The 17,729-nt window shown below is 38.0% G+C and overlaps 1 protein-coding gene and 1 non-coding gene across 6 annotated transcripts in view; both read left to right on the top strand.

Moving 5' to 3' along the window:
• Positions 1 to 17,729, top strand: part of FAAH2 (fatty acid amide hydrolase 2) — a 273,619-nt gene that overhangs the window by 79,044 nt on the left and 176,846 nt on the right. The gene's annotated exons all lie outside the window — the stretch shown is intronic.
• LOC115898805 lies at positions 1,321 to 1,427 on the top strand. Its single transcript, XR_004058470.1, has one exon. It is a non-coding gene; the product is annotated as a U6 spliceosomal RNA (small nuclear RNA).

The following is a 17,729-nucleotide window of genomic DNA, read 5'->3' as shown; positions in this document are numbered from 1 at the left end:
TAGAAACATTTTTATGCATGTGAAATCCATTTTGAAGAACAAAAATAGTATGTAGACAATCACACTTTGACTACAGTATCCAGGAGAGAACATGGGAGTTGAATTAAAAAGTAAAAGGAAACACCATAAACTAGAAAGGAGTTGGAAAAGAGGCAGTTTTCTTAAGCAGGACTGGCCAGGAGCTGCGTGTGACTTCCCCATGCAAGGAGAGGGTGAGTGAGAGCCTTTCTGTGGCCCACTTTCTCCCTGGAGAATCATACAGTCCAGACCATGACAATGCACTTTTACTTTAACAAATCCTGAATCTAACTTGAGGAACTCCTGGGAGACTGTGAAAAGGAACTCCTCTAGAGAAAGAGCTCGTCTAGGGCCCCTTACCTTTTCTGAAACATAAGTGGCTATAGCAAGATATCGTTTTTGATCTTAGGTTTTAATGGACTATAAATTGTCCTGGTACACAGCAGCATCACTCCTAGGCATTAAGAAAACTCAGGCTGTTGCTTGGGGAACTGGCATGTAAGCATGCAGTGGGCTCCCATACCCAGGACTGAGAAGATGCTGTGTTCACTGGTGTTGGGAAGAGAGAACAACTCTTGGGACTTGAGCAGCTTGCAATTTGCCATGAAGCCTTGATCTCAAGTTTGGCAGGAGTTCCTATGGTCCAGGGCTGAGTTGCAGGCTAGTTATGGACTTCCAGGTCTGATGGGTCAGTTGAATCTTCTGCCACAGCCAGAAATGGGGAGCAAGCCTTGGTGGGACTGAGGCATGGTAGGGATGCACATCCCTCTTCCACTGACCAGGGCTGCAGCTTTTGGAATGAGACCCACTCTCTCTGTTGCAGGACATCAATGTGACAGGTGCTGTCTCTCAACTGAGCACTCTTCCAGGGACCTGAGCATCTCCCCACCCTAGCCTGTCAAAGTTGGTTCCTACACTCACCATTAACGGACATAAGTGCAAGCCCACAGGTCCAGCTTTGCCTTTGATTCAGAGAATGCATGGTTAGGGGTCCTGCAGAATGCACCACCCCATCTACCACTTGAGGCACCTGAGCACTCTTCCTAGGGAGCTGAGATTTGGCCTAAACTCCCTGAAACTACCACTTCAACTGGTTTCTACTTGCAAGCATTGGTTGCTGGCCCAAAACGCCCATCACGACCACTGCCAACATGAACACATAGTGCTTGGGGACCAGAATTTCATCTCATACTGCTATTGCTATTGCCTATACTATGTTGACTGCACGGGGCTTAAGAGCCCACTTTCCTACATAGTTCACTGAAAACACAATTCCCATTCAAGAAAGACAGCCAGAGGCCTGTGCTCGCTTCGGTAGCACATATACTAAAATTGGAATGATACAGAGAAGATTAGCATGGCCCCTGCGCAAGGATGACACGCAAATTCTAGAAGCATTCCATATATTTACAAGATGAGTGAAGAAGGCTTCAGTCCATCAAACTTCTCAGAGCTAAAGGAGGAATTACGTACTCAGCGCAAAGAAACTAAAATCTTGAAAAAAGAATGGCAGAATTGACAGCTAGACTAATTAATGCAGAGAAGGTCATAAACGAACTGACAGAGATGAAAACCATGACACGTGAAATACGTGACAAATGCACAAGCTTCAGTAACTGACTCGATCAACTGGAAGAAAGAGTATCAGCCACTGAGGATCAAATGAATGAAATGAAGCGAGAAGAGAAACCAAAAGAAAAAAGAAGAAAAAGAAATGAACAAAGCCTAAAAGAAGTATGGGATTATGTAAAAAGACCAAATCTACGTCTGATTGGGGTGCCTGAAAGTGAGGGGGAAAATGGAACCAAGTGGGAAAACACTCTTCAGGATATCATCCAGGAGAACTTCCCCAACCTAGTAGGGCAGGCCAACATTCAAATTCAGGAAATACAGAGAATGCCACAAAGATACTCCTCGAGAAGAGCAACTCCAAGACACATAATTGCCAGATTCACCAAAGTTGAAATGAAGGAAAAAATCTTAAGGGCAGCCAGAGAGAAAGGTCGGGTTACCCACAAAGGGAAGCCCATCAGACTAACAGCAGATCTCTCAGCAGAAACTCTACAAGCCAGAAGAGAGTGGGGGCCAATATTCAACGTTCTTAAAGAAAAGAATTTTCAACCCAGAATTTCATATCCAGCCAAACTAAGTTTCATAAGTGAAGGAGAAATAAAATCCATTACAGATAAGCAAATGCTTAGAGATTTTGTCACCACCAGGCCTGCCTTACAAGAGACCCTGAAGGAAGCCCTAAACATGGAAAGGAACAACCGGTACCAGCCATTGCAAAAACATGCCAAAATGTAAAGACCATCGAAGCTAGGAAGAAACTGCATCAACTAATGAGCAAAATAACCAGTTAATATCATAATGGCAGGATCAAGTTCACACATAACAATATTAATCTTAAATGTAAATGGGCTAAATGCTCCAATTAAAAGACACAGACTGGCAAACTGGATAAAGAGTCAAGACCCATCAGTCTGCTGTATTCAGGAGACCCATCTCACATGCAGAGACATACATAGGCTCAAAATAAAGGGATGGAGGAAGATCTACCAAGCAAATGGAGAACAAAAAAAAAAGCAGGGGTTGCAATCCTAGTCTCGGATAAAACAGACTTTAAACCATCAAAGATTGAAAGAGACAAAGAAGGCCATTACATAATGGTAAAGGGATCAATTCAACAGGAAGAGCTAACTCTCCTAAATATATATGCACGCAATACAGGAGCACCCAGATTCATAAAGCAAGTCCTTAGAGACTTACAAAGAGACTTAGATTCCCATACAATAATAATGGGAGACTTCAACACTCCACTGTCAACATTAGACAGATCAACGAGACAGAAAGTTAACAAGGATATCCAGGAATGGAACTCATCTCTGCACCAAGCGGACCTAATAGACATCTATAGAACTCTCCACCCCAAATCAACAGAATATACATTCTTCTCAGCACCACATCACACTTATTCCAAAATTGACCACATAATTGGAAGTAAAGCACTCCTCAGCAAATGTACAAGAACAGAAATTATAACAAACTGTCTCTCAGACCACAGTGCAATCAAACTAGAACTCAGGACTAAGAAACTCAATCAAAACCGCTCAACTACATGCAAACTGAACAACCTGCTCCTGAATGACTACTGGGTACATAACGAAATGAAAGCAGAAATAAAGATGTTCTTTGAAACCAATGAGAACAAAGATACAACATACCAGAATCTCTGGGACATATTTAAAGCAGTGTGTAGAGGGAAATTTATAGCACTAAATACCCACAAGAGAAAGCAGGAAAGATCTAAAATTGACACTCCAACATCACAATTAAAAGAACTAGAGAGGCAAGAGCAAACACAATCAAAATCTAGCAGAAGGCAAGAAATATCTAAGATCAGAGCCGAACTGAAGGAGATAGAGACACAAAAAACCCTCCAAAAAATCATTGAATCCAGGAGTTGGTTTTTTGAAAAGATCAACAAAATCGTCAGACCGCTAGCAAGACTAATAAAGAAGAAAAGAGAGAGGAATCAAATAGACGCAATAAAAAATGATAAAGGGGATATCACCAACGACCCCACAGAAATACAAACTACCATCAGAGAATACTATAAACACCTCTATGCAAATCAACTAGAAAATCGAGAAGAAATGGATAATTTCCTGGACACTTACACTCTCCCAAGACTAAACCAGGAAGAAGTTGAATCCCTGAATAGACCAATAACAGGCTCTGAAATTGAGGCAACAATTAATACCCTACCCACCAAAAAAAGTCCAGGACCAGATGGATTCACAGCTGAATTCTACCAGAGGTACAAGGAGGAGCTGGTACCATTCCTTCTGAAACTATTCCAATCAATAGAAAAAGAGGGAATCCTCCCTAACTCATTTTATGAGGCCAACATCATCCTGATACCAAAGCCTGGCAGAGACACAACAAAAAAAGAGAATTTTAGACCAATATCCCTGATGAACATCGATGCGAAAATTCTCAATAAAATACTGGCAAACCAGATTCAGCAGCACATGAAAAAGCTTATCCACCATGATCAAGTGGGCTTCATCCTTGGGATGCAAGGCTGGTTCAACATTCGCAAATCAATAAACGTAATCCAGCATATAAACAGAACCAAAGACAAGAACCACATGATTGTCTCAATAGATGCAGAAAAGGCTTTTGACAAAATTCAACAGCCCTTCATGCTAAAAACGCTCAATAAATTTGGTACTGATGGAACGTACCTCAAAACAATAAGTGCTATTTATGACAAACCCACAGCTAATATCATACTGAATGGGCAAAAACTGGAAAAATTCCCTTTGAAAACTGGCACAAGACAGGGATGCCCTCTCTCACCACTCCTATTCAACATAGTGTTGGAATTTCTGGCTAGGGCAATCAGGCAAGAGAAAGAAATCACGGGTATTCAGTTAGGAAAAGAAGAAGTTAAATTGTCCCTGTTTGCAGATGACATGATTGTACATTTAGAAAACCCCATTGTCTCAGCCCAAAATCTCCTTAAGCTGATAAGCAACTTCAGCAAAGTCTCAGGATACAAAATTAATGTGCAAAAATCACAAGCATTCTTATACACCAGTAACAGACAAGCAGAGAGCCAAATCAGGAATGAACTTCCATTCACAATTGCTTCAAAGAGAATCAAATACCTAGGAATCCAGCTTACAAGGGATGTAAAGGACCTCTTCAAGGAGAACTACAAACCACTGCTCAGTGAAATCAAAGAGGACACAAACAAATGGAAGAACATACCATGCTCATGGATAGGAAGAATCAATATCGTGAAAATGGCCATACTGCCCATGGTTATTTATAGAATCAATGCCATCCCCATCAAGCTACCGATGAGTTTTTTCACAAAATTGGAAAAAACTGCTTTAAAGTTCCTATGGAACCAAAAAAGAGCCCGCATTGCCAAGACAATCCTAAGTCAAAAGGACAAAGCTGGAGGCGTCACGCTACCTGACTTCAAACTATACTACAAGGCTACAGTAACCAAAACAGCATGGTACAGGTACCAAAACAGAGCTATTGACCAATGGAACAGAACAGAGTCCTCAGAAATAATACCACACATCTACAGCCATCTGATCTTTGACAAACATGAGATAAACAAGAAATGGGGAAAGGATTCCCTATTTAATAAGTGGTGCTGGGAAAATTGGCTAGCCATAAGTAGAAAGCTGAAACTGAATCCTTTCCTTACCCCTTCTACGATGATTAATTCAAGATGGATTAGAGACTTAAATGTTAGACCTAATACCATAAAAACCCTAGAAGAAAATCTAGGTAGTACCATTCAGGACATAGGCATGGGCAAGGACTTCTTGTCTAAAACACCAAAAGCAACGGCAGCAAAAGCCAAAATTGACAAATGGGATCTAATTAAACTAAAGAGCTTCTTTACAGCAAAAGAAACTACCATCAGAGTGAACAGGCAACCTACAGAATGGGAGAACATTTTTGCAATCTACTCATCTGACAAAGGGCTAATATCCAGAATCTACGAAGAACTCAAACAAATATACAAGAAAAAAACAAACAACCCCATCAAAAAGTGGGAAAAGGATATGAACAGACATTTCTCAAAAGAAGACATTCATACAGCCAACAGACACATGAGAAAATGCTCATCATCACTCGCCATCAGAGAAATGCAAATCAAAACCACAATGAGATACCATCTCACACCAGTTAGAATGGCAATCATTAAGAAGTCAGGAAACAACAGGTGTTGGAGAGGATGTGGAGAAATAGGAACACTTTGACACTGTTGCGTCCTTTGTAGGGACATGGATGCAGCTGGAAACCATCATTCTTAGCAAACTATCACAAGAAGGGAAAACCAAACACCGCATATTCTCACTCATAGGTAGGAACTGAACAATGAGATCACTTGGACTCGGGAAGGGGAACATCACACACTGGGGCCTACCATGGGGAGGGGGTAGGGGGGAGGGATTGTATTGGGGAGTTATACATGATATAAATGATGAATTGATGGGTGCTGACGAGTTGATGGGTGCAGCACACCAACACGGCACAAATATACATGTGTAACAAACTCGCACGTTAAAAAAAAAAAAAGAAAAACGACACCCAGAGGCCCAAGAATTGGCCCACCTGGAACCACTAATGTGGGTACCAGTGTACACCACTCTTTGGCACGAGGATGGATACTCTTAGCTACCACTACTACCACTGAAGCTTGAAGACAGGCCCATCTGGTGTCAGTCCCTAGCACAACTTCTCTAAGCCTTCACTAAGAAGCATACCCTAACACACAGAGGGAATCCGCAGGTACCACAAATGCTCTTTACAACCAAAAATACTATACTGAGATTTAACTGCTGCATGCATCTTGAGGCAAAGCCAAAGGGCTCAACACAACCAACATTATAGAAACATCTTCAGGAAAAAGTCTCCCCTAAGGAAAGTAAATTTAAAAATAGAAAGAAGTGATTGTTATACCAGATGCACAGATGTCAACATTAAGACACAGAAACATGAAAAAGCATGGAAATATGACACCCCTATAGAAACACAATAATTCACCAGCAAGAGCTTCAAACAACAGAAAAAAAATCTCAAAATTCATGTAAAGAATCCAAAATAAGGAAGCTCAGTGTGATGCAAGCGAAGTCTGAATACCAATACAAAGAACTCAGAAAAACAAATTGGGATATAAATGAGAAATTTACCAAAATGTTATATATATATAATATATGTATTTTTTAAATATTTTATATATATATAAATATATATTTTAAATGTTATATATATATATTAAATGTTATATATATATATATTTTAAAACAGGAATTCTAGAACTGAAGAATTAATTTAAGGAAATACAAAATACATTCAAAAGCTTCAAGAATAAGACTATACAAAGTAAAAGAAAACAATTTTACAACTTAAAGAAAGGTCTTTTGAAATAATTCTGTCAGACAAAAATAAGAGAACAAAGAATTGAAAAAAAAAAAAACAAGGCCTTCAGGATCTTTGGGACAACAGGAAACAACTGAATGTAAACATTATTAATATTCCTAAGTGTGAAGATAGATCAAAGTTTATAAAACATATTTAATGAAATAATAGATGAAAACTTCCCAAATCTACCAAGAAGTTTAGACATCCAAACACAAGAGGCTCAGTGATCCGAAGAAATAGAATACAAAATATCTTCATCACAGCACATTAATATAACTGTCCAAAGTCAATGTGAACAATTATTTTTAAAAACAGCAAGAGAAAGTCATCTAGTTACCTATTAAAAAAACCCATCAGACTAACAATGACCCTCTCAGCAGAAACTTCAAAGCCCCGAAAATAAATGGATGATATATTCGAAGTGTAGAAAGAAAAACAACCCTGTTCACTGTGAATACTATATTCAGCAATACTTGCCTTCATAAATGAAGGAGAAATAAAGTCTTTCCCATACAAATGCTGAGGGAATTTGTCACGATTAGATTGACCCTACAAGAAATGCTCAAGAAGTCCTAAACATGAAAGCAAAAGGACATTAACCGTTATGAAAACACTTGAAAGCAAAAGGACATTTACCATTTTGAAAACACACAAAAATAGAACTCACTAGAAAAGCAATCACACAAAAATGGAAGAGAAAGGAATCGATTGGCACTACTACAGAATTCCATCAAACCGCAATGACAAACAATCTGAGAAAAAAATAACTTATGAAACAAACAGAAAACAGTTGACAATATGGCAGGAAGAAAACCTCAATTGTCAATAATAATTATGAACATAAACAGACTAAAATCTCAATTTAAGTGACAGATTGATGAAATGGTAAAAAATGATCTAACCAAATTCTTCTTACAAGAAAGTTACTTTATTTTAAAAGAGCTATTAACTGAAAGAAAAGGGGTAGAAAAAAATGGTCCTTCCAAATGAACATCAAAATTGGGTAGGAGTAGCTATATTTTTATAAGATCAAACAGACATCAGGTCAAAAACAATTAAAAAGTAATAATATAATGATAAATAAATCAATTCAGCAAGAGAATATAACAATTCGAATTATATATTTACCCAACATTGGAGCATCCAGATTGATAAATATCACTAGGTATCTAAAGAGGAGATAGATTGCAATACAATAATCATTAGGGATTTAATTCCCCACTCACATTAGGCAGATCGTGAAGACAGAAATTCAACAAAGAATGTTTGACTGCAACTGGGTTATAAATCTAAATGGATGTAATAGACATTTACAGAACATTCTTCCTGACAACTGAAGAATACACATTCATCTTATCAACACATCAAACATTCTCCAGTATAAACCACAGGATAGGCCACAAGAAAAAGCTTCAACACAATTTTAAAAAATTGAAATTATATCAAGTATCTTCTCAGACCACAGTGAACACTACTCGAAATTAATACCAACAGGAACTTTAGAAAGTATACAAATATTTGGAAAGAAAACAACATGTTTGTGAATGACCATTGCGTCAATAAAGAATTTAAGATGGAAAGCAAAATATATTTGGAACAAAAATTGAAATGCAACATAGCAAAACTTGTTGGTTATGGCAAAAGGAGTGTTAAGAGAGAAGTATATGGCAATAAAGGCCTACATCCAAAAAAAGTACAAAGATTACAAAGTAACAATTTAATGATGCATATTAATCAACTAGAAAAGCCTGAACAAATCAAGAATACATTTAGCAGAAGAAAAGAAATAGCAAAGATTGAAACAGCTAAATGAAATTGAAGCTAAAAACATAATACAAAGAATCAATGAAATTAGAAGTTGGGCAGATAAACAAAATTGATCAACTGTGAGCTAAGCTATCAAAAAAGGAAGAAGACCCAAATAAACACAGAAATGACATTATAATTTATACCACAGATATTAAAAAAATTATTGGAGACTATTATGAAAACTGTATGCTTAGAATCTAGAAAACCTATAGGAAAGAGATACATTCCTGGAAACATAAAATCTACTGAAATTGAATCAGGAAGAAATAGAAAATCTGAGAAGACAACTAATGAGTGATGAGCCTGAAGCTGCTATAGAGTCTCAAAACAAAAACAAGCCAAGAATGGATGTATTCACAGCCGAATTCTACCAAATAAATAAAGAACTATACCAATCATAGTGAAATTATTACAAAAACTTCAGAAGGAGTGAATTAATGCCAATATCACCAAAGTCAGGATCACCCTGATACCAAAACAAAATAAGGAAATATATATATATATATATATATATATATATATATATATATATATATATATATACACACACACACATACACACACACACATATATGTGTATATATATATATATATATAGCCAATATTTTAAAATATACCTAGACACAAATATCTTCAACAAAATACTAGCAAAGTTGAATCTAACAGCATGTCAAATAGACCACATACTATGATTAAGTGGGTGCTGTACCAGGGATGTAAAGATGGTTCAACATAGGCAAATAAGTAAATGTGATATATCACATCAACAGATTCGAGAACAAAAACCTTGTTATCATTTCAGTTGTCAAAGAAAAAGCATTTGATAAAACTTATCATGCCTTCACGGTAAAAAATTCAGAAAACTAGCCACAGAAGCAACATACCTAAAAATAGTAAAGGCCACATATGACAAACCCCCAGGTAACATTGTACTAACTGGGGAAATGCTGAAAGCACTTCCTCTAACAACGGGAACAAAATGAGAATACCCATGTTTGCTACTTTTCAATGTAGTACTGGAAGTGATAACTAGAACAACCAGGCAACAGCAATAAATAAAACGCATCCAATTAGAAAAAGAGGAAGTTAAATAATCTCTGTTTGCCAAAGATATTATCTTACATATAGAAAAACCTGAGAACTTCACCAAAAATATTTAAATTTGATAAATGAATTCAGTAAAGTTTCAAGATACAAGAATCAACATACAAAATCAGTATACTTTCTATATACTAATTATGATCTGAGAAAGCATAAAGGCAATCTCATTTATAATAGTTACAGAAACAAACAAAATACCTGTTTATAAATTTAGCCGAGGAGAAAGATTACTACAAAGAAAACTACAAAACGCAGATAAAAGCAGTTGAAGATTTCAAAAACAAATGGAAGAACATTCTATGCTCATACATCAGAACAATTAATATCATTAAAATGACCATATTGCACAAAGAAATCTACAGATTCAGTGCAATTCCTATCAAAATACCAACATCATTTCCACAGTATTATAAAAAATTAAAATTTATAAGGAACCAAAAAAGAGCCCTAATAACTAAGGTGTTCCTAAGCAAAAATAAAAAAGCTAGAATAGTTTCATTACCTCATTTCAATAATATTACGAGGTGATAGTAAGCAAAACAGCATGGTGCTGGTAAAAAAAAGAAACAGACGTGTAGGTCAATGGTACAGAATAGAGAACCCAAAAATAAAGCCACATAAATACAGCCAAGTGATCTTTGACAAAGGCAGCAATAATACATATTGTGGAAGTGAATCACTTTTCTTTTTTTTTTTTGTTAATTTTATTATTATTATTTTTTTATTATACTTTAAGTTCTAGGGTACATGTGCATAACGTGCAGGTTTGTTACATATGTATACTTATGCCATGTTGGTGTGCTGCACCCATCAACTCATCAGCACCCATCAATTCATCATTTATATCATGTATAACTCCCCAATGCAATCCCTCCCTCCTCCCCCCTCCCCCCTCCCCATGATAGGCCCCAGTGTGTGATGTTCCCCTTCCCGAGTTCAAGTGATCTCATTGTTCAGTTCCCACCTATGAGTGAGAACATGCGGTGTTTGGTTTTCTGTTCTTGTGATAGTTTGCTAAGAATGATGGTTTCCAGCTGCATCCATGTCCCTACAAAGGACGCAAACTCATCCTTTTTTATGGCTGCATAGTGTTCCATGGTGTATATGTGCCACATTTTCTTCATCCAGTCTGTCACAGATGGACATTTGGGTTGATTCCAAGTCTTTGCTATTGTGAATAGTGCCGCAATAAACATACGTGTACATGTGTCTTTGTAGTAGAATAATTTATAATCCTTTGGGTATATACCCAGTAGTGGGATGGCTGGGTCATATGGTACATCTAGTTCTAGATCCTTGAGGAATTGCCATACTGCTTTCCATAATGGTTGAACTAGTTTATAATCCCACCAACAGTGTAAAAGTGTTCCTATTTCTCCACATCCTCTCCAACACCTGTTGTTTCCTGACTTCTTAATGATTGCCATTCTAACTGGTGTGAGATGGTATCTCATTGTGGTTTTGATTTGCATTTCTCTGATGGCGAGTGATGATGAGCATTTTTTCATGTGTCTGTTGGCTGTATGAATATCTTCTTTTGAGAAATGTCTGTTCATATCCTTTCCCCACTTTTTGATGGGGTTGTTTGTTTTTTTCTCGTATATTTGTTTGAGTTCTTTGTAGATTCTGGATATTAGCCCTTTGTCAGATGAGTAGGTTGCAAAAATGTTCTCTCATTCTGTAGGTTGCCTGTTCACTCTGATGGTAGTTTCTTTTGCTGTGCAAAAGCTTTTTAGTTTAATTAGATCCCATTTGTCAATTTTGGCTTTTGCTGCCGTTGCTTTTGGTGTTTTAGACATGAAGTCCTTGCCCATGCCTATGTCCTGAATGGTACTACCTAGATTTTCTTCTAGGGTTTTTATGGTATTAGGTCTAACATTTAAGTCTCTAATCCATCTTGAATTAATCTTCGTATAAGGGGTAAGGAAAGGATCCAGTTTCAGCTTTCTACTTATGGCTAGCCAATTTTCCCAGCACCATTTATTAAATAGGGAATCCTTTCCCCATTTCTTGTTTATCTCATGTTTGTCAAAGATCAGATGGCTGTAGATGTGCGGTATTATTTCTGAGGACTCTGTTCTGTTCCATTGGTCTATATCTCTGTTTTGGTACCAGTACCATGCTGTTTTGGTTACTGTAGCCTTGTAGTATAGTTTGAAGTCAGGTAGCGTGACGCCTCCAGCTTTGTCCTTTTGACTTAGGATTGTCTTGGCAATGCGGGCTCTTTTTTGGTTCCATATGAACTTTAAAGCAGTTTTTTCCAATTCTGTGAAGAAACTCATTGGTAGCTTGATGGGGATGGCATTGAATCTATAAATAACCTTGGGGAGTATGGCCATTTTCACGATATTGATTCTTCCTATCCATGAGCATGGTATGTTCTTCCATTTGTTTGTGTCCTCTTTGATTTCACTGAGCAGTGGTTTGTAGTTCTCTTTGAAGAGGTCCTTTACATCCCTTGTAAGCTGGATTCCTAGGTATTTGATTCTCTTTGAAGCAATTGTGAATGGAAGTTCATTCCTGATTTGGCTCTCTGCTTGTCTGTTACTGGTGTATAAAAATGCTTGTGATTTTTGCACATTAATTTTGTATCCTGAGACTTTGCTGAAGTTGCTTATCAGCTTAAGGAGATTTTGGGCTGAGACGATGGGGTTTTCTAAATATACAATCATGTCATCTGCAAACAGGGACAATTTGCCACTGACCCCACAGAAATACAAACTACCATCAGAGAATACTATAAACGCCTCTACGCAAATCTACTAGAAAATCTAGAAGAAATGGATAATTTCCTGGACACTTACACTCTCCCAAGGCTAAACCAGGAAGAAGTTGAATCCCTGAATAGACCAATAGCAGGCTCTGAAATTGAGGCAACAATTAATAGCCTACCCACCACAAAAAGTCCAGGACCAGATGGATTCACAGCTGAATTCTACCAGAGGTACAAGGAGGAGCTGGTACCATTCCTTCTGAAACTATTCCAATCAATTGAAAAAGAGGGAATCCTCCCTAACTCATTTTATGAGGCCAACATCATCCTGATAGCAAAGCCTGGCAGAGACACAACAAAAAAAGAGAATTTTAGACCAATATCCCTGATGAACATTGATGCAAAAATTCTCAAAAAAATACTGGCAAACCGGATTCAGCAGCACATCAAAAAGCTTATCCACCATGATCAAGTGGGCTTCATCCCTGGGATGCAAGGCTGGTTCAACATTCACAAATCAGTAAACGTAATCCAGCATATAAACAGAACCAAAGACAAGAACCACATGATTGTCTCAATAGATGCAGAAAAGGCTTTTGACAAAATTCAACAGCCCTTCATGCTAAAAACGCTCAATAAATTTGGTATTGATGGAACGTACCTCAAAATAATAAGAGCTATTTATGACAAACCCACAGCTAATATCATACTGAATGGGCAAAAACTGGAAAAATTCCCTTTGAAAACTGGCACAAGACAGGGATGCCCTCTCTCACCACTCCTATTCAACATAGTGTTGGAAGTTCTGGCTAGGGCAATCAGGCAAGAGAAAGAAATCAAGGGTATCCAGTTAGGAAAAGAAGAAGTCAAATTGTGAATCACTTTTCAATAAATGGTGCTGAGGAAATTGGATAGTCATATACAAAAGAATGAAACTGGACTACTTTATTTTACCATATACAAAAATCAACTCAAGATTAATTAAAAACCTAGACAGAAGACCCCAAATTATATATGTATATATATACTAAAAGAAAACCAAGGGGAAATTATTTTGGACATCTATCTAGGCAAATAATTTATGACTAAGACCACAAAAGCACAGTCAATAGAGACAAAAATGGGCAAATGTGACTTAACTAATTTAAAACCTTTTGCACAGCAAAGATGTAATCAACAGAGTGATGAAACAACCTATTGAATGGAAAAAAGTATTTGCAAATTATTCATTCAACTGAAGACTTATATTCAGGATATTTAACAAGCTCAAACAACTCAACAATGTTAAAATATTTCATTCACAACTGGGCAAAGGACATAAACAGGCATTTTTCAAATAAAAGACATACAAATGGCCAATATGTATAAGAAAAATCATCAATATCACTAGCTATCAGAGAAATGCAAGTCAAAACCAATGTGAGATTTTTATCCTACTCCAGTCAGAGTGGGCATTATTACAAACATAAAAAGTAACATATGTTCACGAGGATTCGGAGAAACGGAAATCTTACACATTGTGCCAATATAAACTAGTGTAGTCTGCGTGAAAAACAGTATGGAGGTTTATCAGAGGGGTAATAATAGAACTACTAATTGATCTGGCAATCTCTCTACTGGATATCTACCCAAAGGGAAAGCAATTATATTAGAAGATACTTGCAATTGTATGTTTATACAGAATTATTCACAATAGCAGAGATACGGAATCAACCTAAATGTTCATCAACATATGATTGGATAAGTAATGTTAACAGTGGGGTGTTAAAGTGCCATTATTATTGTATAGGAGTCTAAGTCTCTTTGTAAGTCTCTAAGGACTTGCTTTATGAATCTGGGTGCTCCTGTATTGGGTGCATTTATATTTAGGATAGTTAGCTCTTCTTGTTGAATTGATCCCTTCACCATTATGTAATGGCCTTCTTTGTCTCTTTTGATCTTTGTTGGTTTAAAGTCTGTTTTATCAGAGACTAGGATCGCAACCCCTGACTTTTTTTTGTTTTCCATTTGCTTGGCAGATCTTCCTCCATCCCTTTATTTTGATCCTGTGTGTGTCTCAGCATGTGAGATGGGTCTCCTGAATACAGCAAACTGATGGGTCTTGACTCTGTCCAAATTGCCAGTCTGTGTCTTTTAATTGGACCTTTTCATCCATTTACATTTAAGATTAATATTGTCATGTGTGAACTTGATCCTGTCATTGTGATATTAGCTGGTTATTTTGCTTGTTAGTTTATGCAGTTTCTTCCTAGCACCGATGGTCTTAATATTTTTGCATGTTTTTGCAATGGCTGGTAATGGTTGTTCCTTTCCATGTTTAGTGCTTCCTTCAGGATCTCTTGTAGGGCAGGCCTGGTGGTCACAAAATCTCTAAGCATTTGCTTGTCTGTAAAGAATTTTATTTCTTCTTCACTTATGAAACTTACTTTGGATGGATATGAAATTCTGGGTTTAAAATTCTTTTCTTTAAGAATGTTGAATATTGGCCTCCACTCTCTTCTGGCTTGTAGAGTTTCTGCTGAGAGATCTGCTGTCAGTCTGATGGGCTTCCCTTTGTGGGTAACCCGACCTTTCCCTCTGGCTGCCCTCATCTTTTCTCCTTCATTTCAACTTTGGTGAATCTGACAATTATGTGTCTTGGAGTTGCTCTTCTGGAGGAGTCTCTTTGTGGCATTCTCTGCATTTCCTGAATTTTAATGTTGGCCTGCCTTGCTAGGTTGGGGAAGTTCTCCTGGATGATATCCTGAAGAGTGTTTTCCAACTGGGTTCCATTCTCCCCGTCACCTTCAGGCACACCAATCAGACGTAGATTTGATCTTTTCACATAACCCCATATTTTTTGGAGGCTTTGTTCATTTTTTTTTTTTTTACTCTTTTTTCTCTAAACTTCTCTTTGCGCTTCATTTTATTCTTTTGATCTTCAATCACTGATACTCTTTCTTCCAGTTGATCGAGTTGGTTACTGAAGCTTGTGCATTTGTCACATAGTTCTCATGTCATGGTTTTCATCTCTATCGGTTCGTTTATGGACTTCTCTGCATTGATTATTCTAGTTATCCATTCTTCCTTCAAGGTTTTTAGTTTCTTTGTGCTGGGTACGTAGTTCCTCCTTTACCTCTGAGAAGTTTGATCCACTAAAGCCTTCTTCTCACATCTCATCAAAGTCATTCTCTGTCCAGCTTTGTTCCATTGGCTGCAATGAGCTGAATTCCTTTGGAGGGGGATATGCGCTCTGATTTTTTGAATTTCCAGCTTTTCTGCCCTGCTTTTTCCCCATTTTTGTGGTTTTATCTGCCTTTGATCTTTGCTGATGGTGATGTACTGATGGGGTTTTGGTGTGGTTGTCCTTTCTGTTAGTTTTCCTTCTAACAGTCAGGACCCTCAACTGAAGGTCTGTTGGAGTTTTTTTGAGGTCCACTTCAGACCCTGTTTGCCTGGGTATCAGCAGTGGAGGCTGCTGAAGATAGAATATTGCTGAACAGCTAGTGTTGCTGTCTGATTCTTGCTCTGGAAGCTTCATCTCAGAGGTGTACCCAGCCATGTGAGGTGTGAGATGTCGGTCTGCACCTAGTGGGGGATGTCTCCCAGTTAGGCTACTCAGGGGTCAGAGACCCACTTGAGCAGGCAGTCTGTCCGTTCTCAGATCTCATCCTCCATGCTGGGAGAACCACTGCTCTCTTCAAAGCTGTCAGACAGGGACGTTTACATCTGCAGTAGTTTCTGTTGCTTTTTGGTTAGCCATGCCCTGTCCTCAGAGGTGGAGTCTACAGAGGCAGTCAGGCCTCCTTGAGCTGCAGTGGGCACCACCCAGTTTGAGCTTCCAGGTGACTTTGTTTACCTACTTAAGCCTCAGGGATGGTGGGCGCCCCTCCCCCAGCCTCACTGCCACCTTGCACTTAGATCTCAGACTCCTGTGCTAGCAATGATGGAGGCTCCGTGGGCCTGGGACCCTCCGGGCCAGACGTGGGATTTAATCTCCTGGTGTGCCGTTTGCTAAGACCCTTGGTAAAGCGCAGTATTGGGTTGGGAGTTACCCAATTTTTCAGGTGTTGTGTGTCTTAGTTTCCCTTGGCTAGGAAAAGGAATTTTCTTCCCCCTTGTGCTTCCCAGGTGAGGTGATGCTTCGCTGTGTTTCAGCTCTCGCTGGTTGGGCTGCACCCACTGACCAGCACAGACTGTCCTACACGTCCCAGTGAGATGAACCTGGTATGTCAGTTGAAAATGCAGAAATCACCCATCTTCTATGTTGCTCATGCTGGGAGCTGGAGGCTGGAGCTATTCCTATTCGTCCATCTGGGGTGCCCCTCTCCCCTGAGATATTTTGATACAGACACAAAATGCACAGTAATCACATCAGGGTAAATGGGATTTTCATCACCTAAAGGATTTATCCTCCTCTTATGTTACAAACAACCCAATTATACTCTTTCAGTTATGTTTAAATGTTCAACAAATTATTGTTGACTGACTGTAGTCACACTGTTGTGCTATCATACACTAGATCTTATTTATTCTATCTAACTATGTATTTGTACCCATTAACAATCCTCCCTCCCATCATCCTTCACTACCCTGACCAGCCTCTGGTAACCACGATTTTACTCCCAAGGAATCCTCCTTCTTCTTTAATGTAAATGCTTACTGCTACATACCAACCTGTTTATATATCTTTTGCTGCATCCCATATGTTTAGGTATGTTGTAATTTAATTCGTCTTAAGGTATTTTCTAATTTTCATTCTGATTTCTTCTTTCACCTGTTGGTTGTTTGAGTATATTGTTAAATTTCCAGTCTTCATGGATTTTCCAGTTTCCCTTCTGCTGTTGATTTCTAATTTTATTGGAAAACATGTTTTGTACATTATTTGGGCCTAACCACCATACCTGGCCCAAATAATATATATTTTAGCTGGCAACAAATTAACTTCAACCACATATGAAAACCTTATTCTTGTACATATCTGCCCCCTTTATGTTATTGATGTCAAAATTATATTGTGTATCTAGTATCATAGATTCATAGTTATTTTCATGTTTTTGTCCTTTCATTTCTATACCAGAATTAGAAGTGATTTATACACCAATATTATAGTATCACAGGAGTTAATATCTCTCTGCATATTTACGTC

The sequence above is a fragment of the Rhinopithecus roxellana genome, chromosome 7 (assembly GCF_007565055.1).
Source record: "Rhinopithecus roxellana isolate Shanxi Qingling chromosome 7, ASM756505v1, whole genome shotgun sequence".
Lineage (NCBI taxonomy): Eukaryota > Metazoa > Chordata > Mammalia > Primates > Cercopithecidae > Rhinopithecus > Rhinopithecus roxellana.
This window is presented reverse-complemented; position numbering and strand designations above follow the sequence as displayed.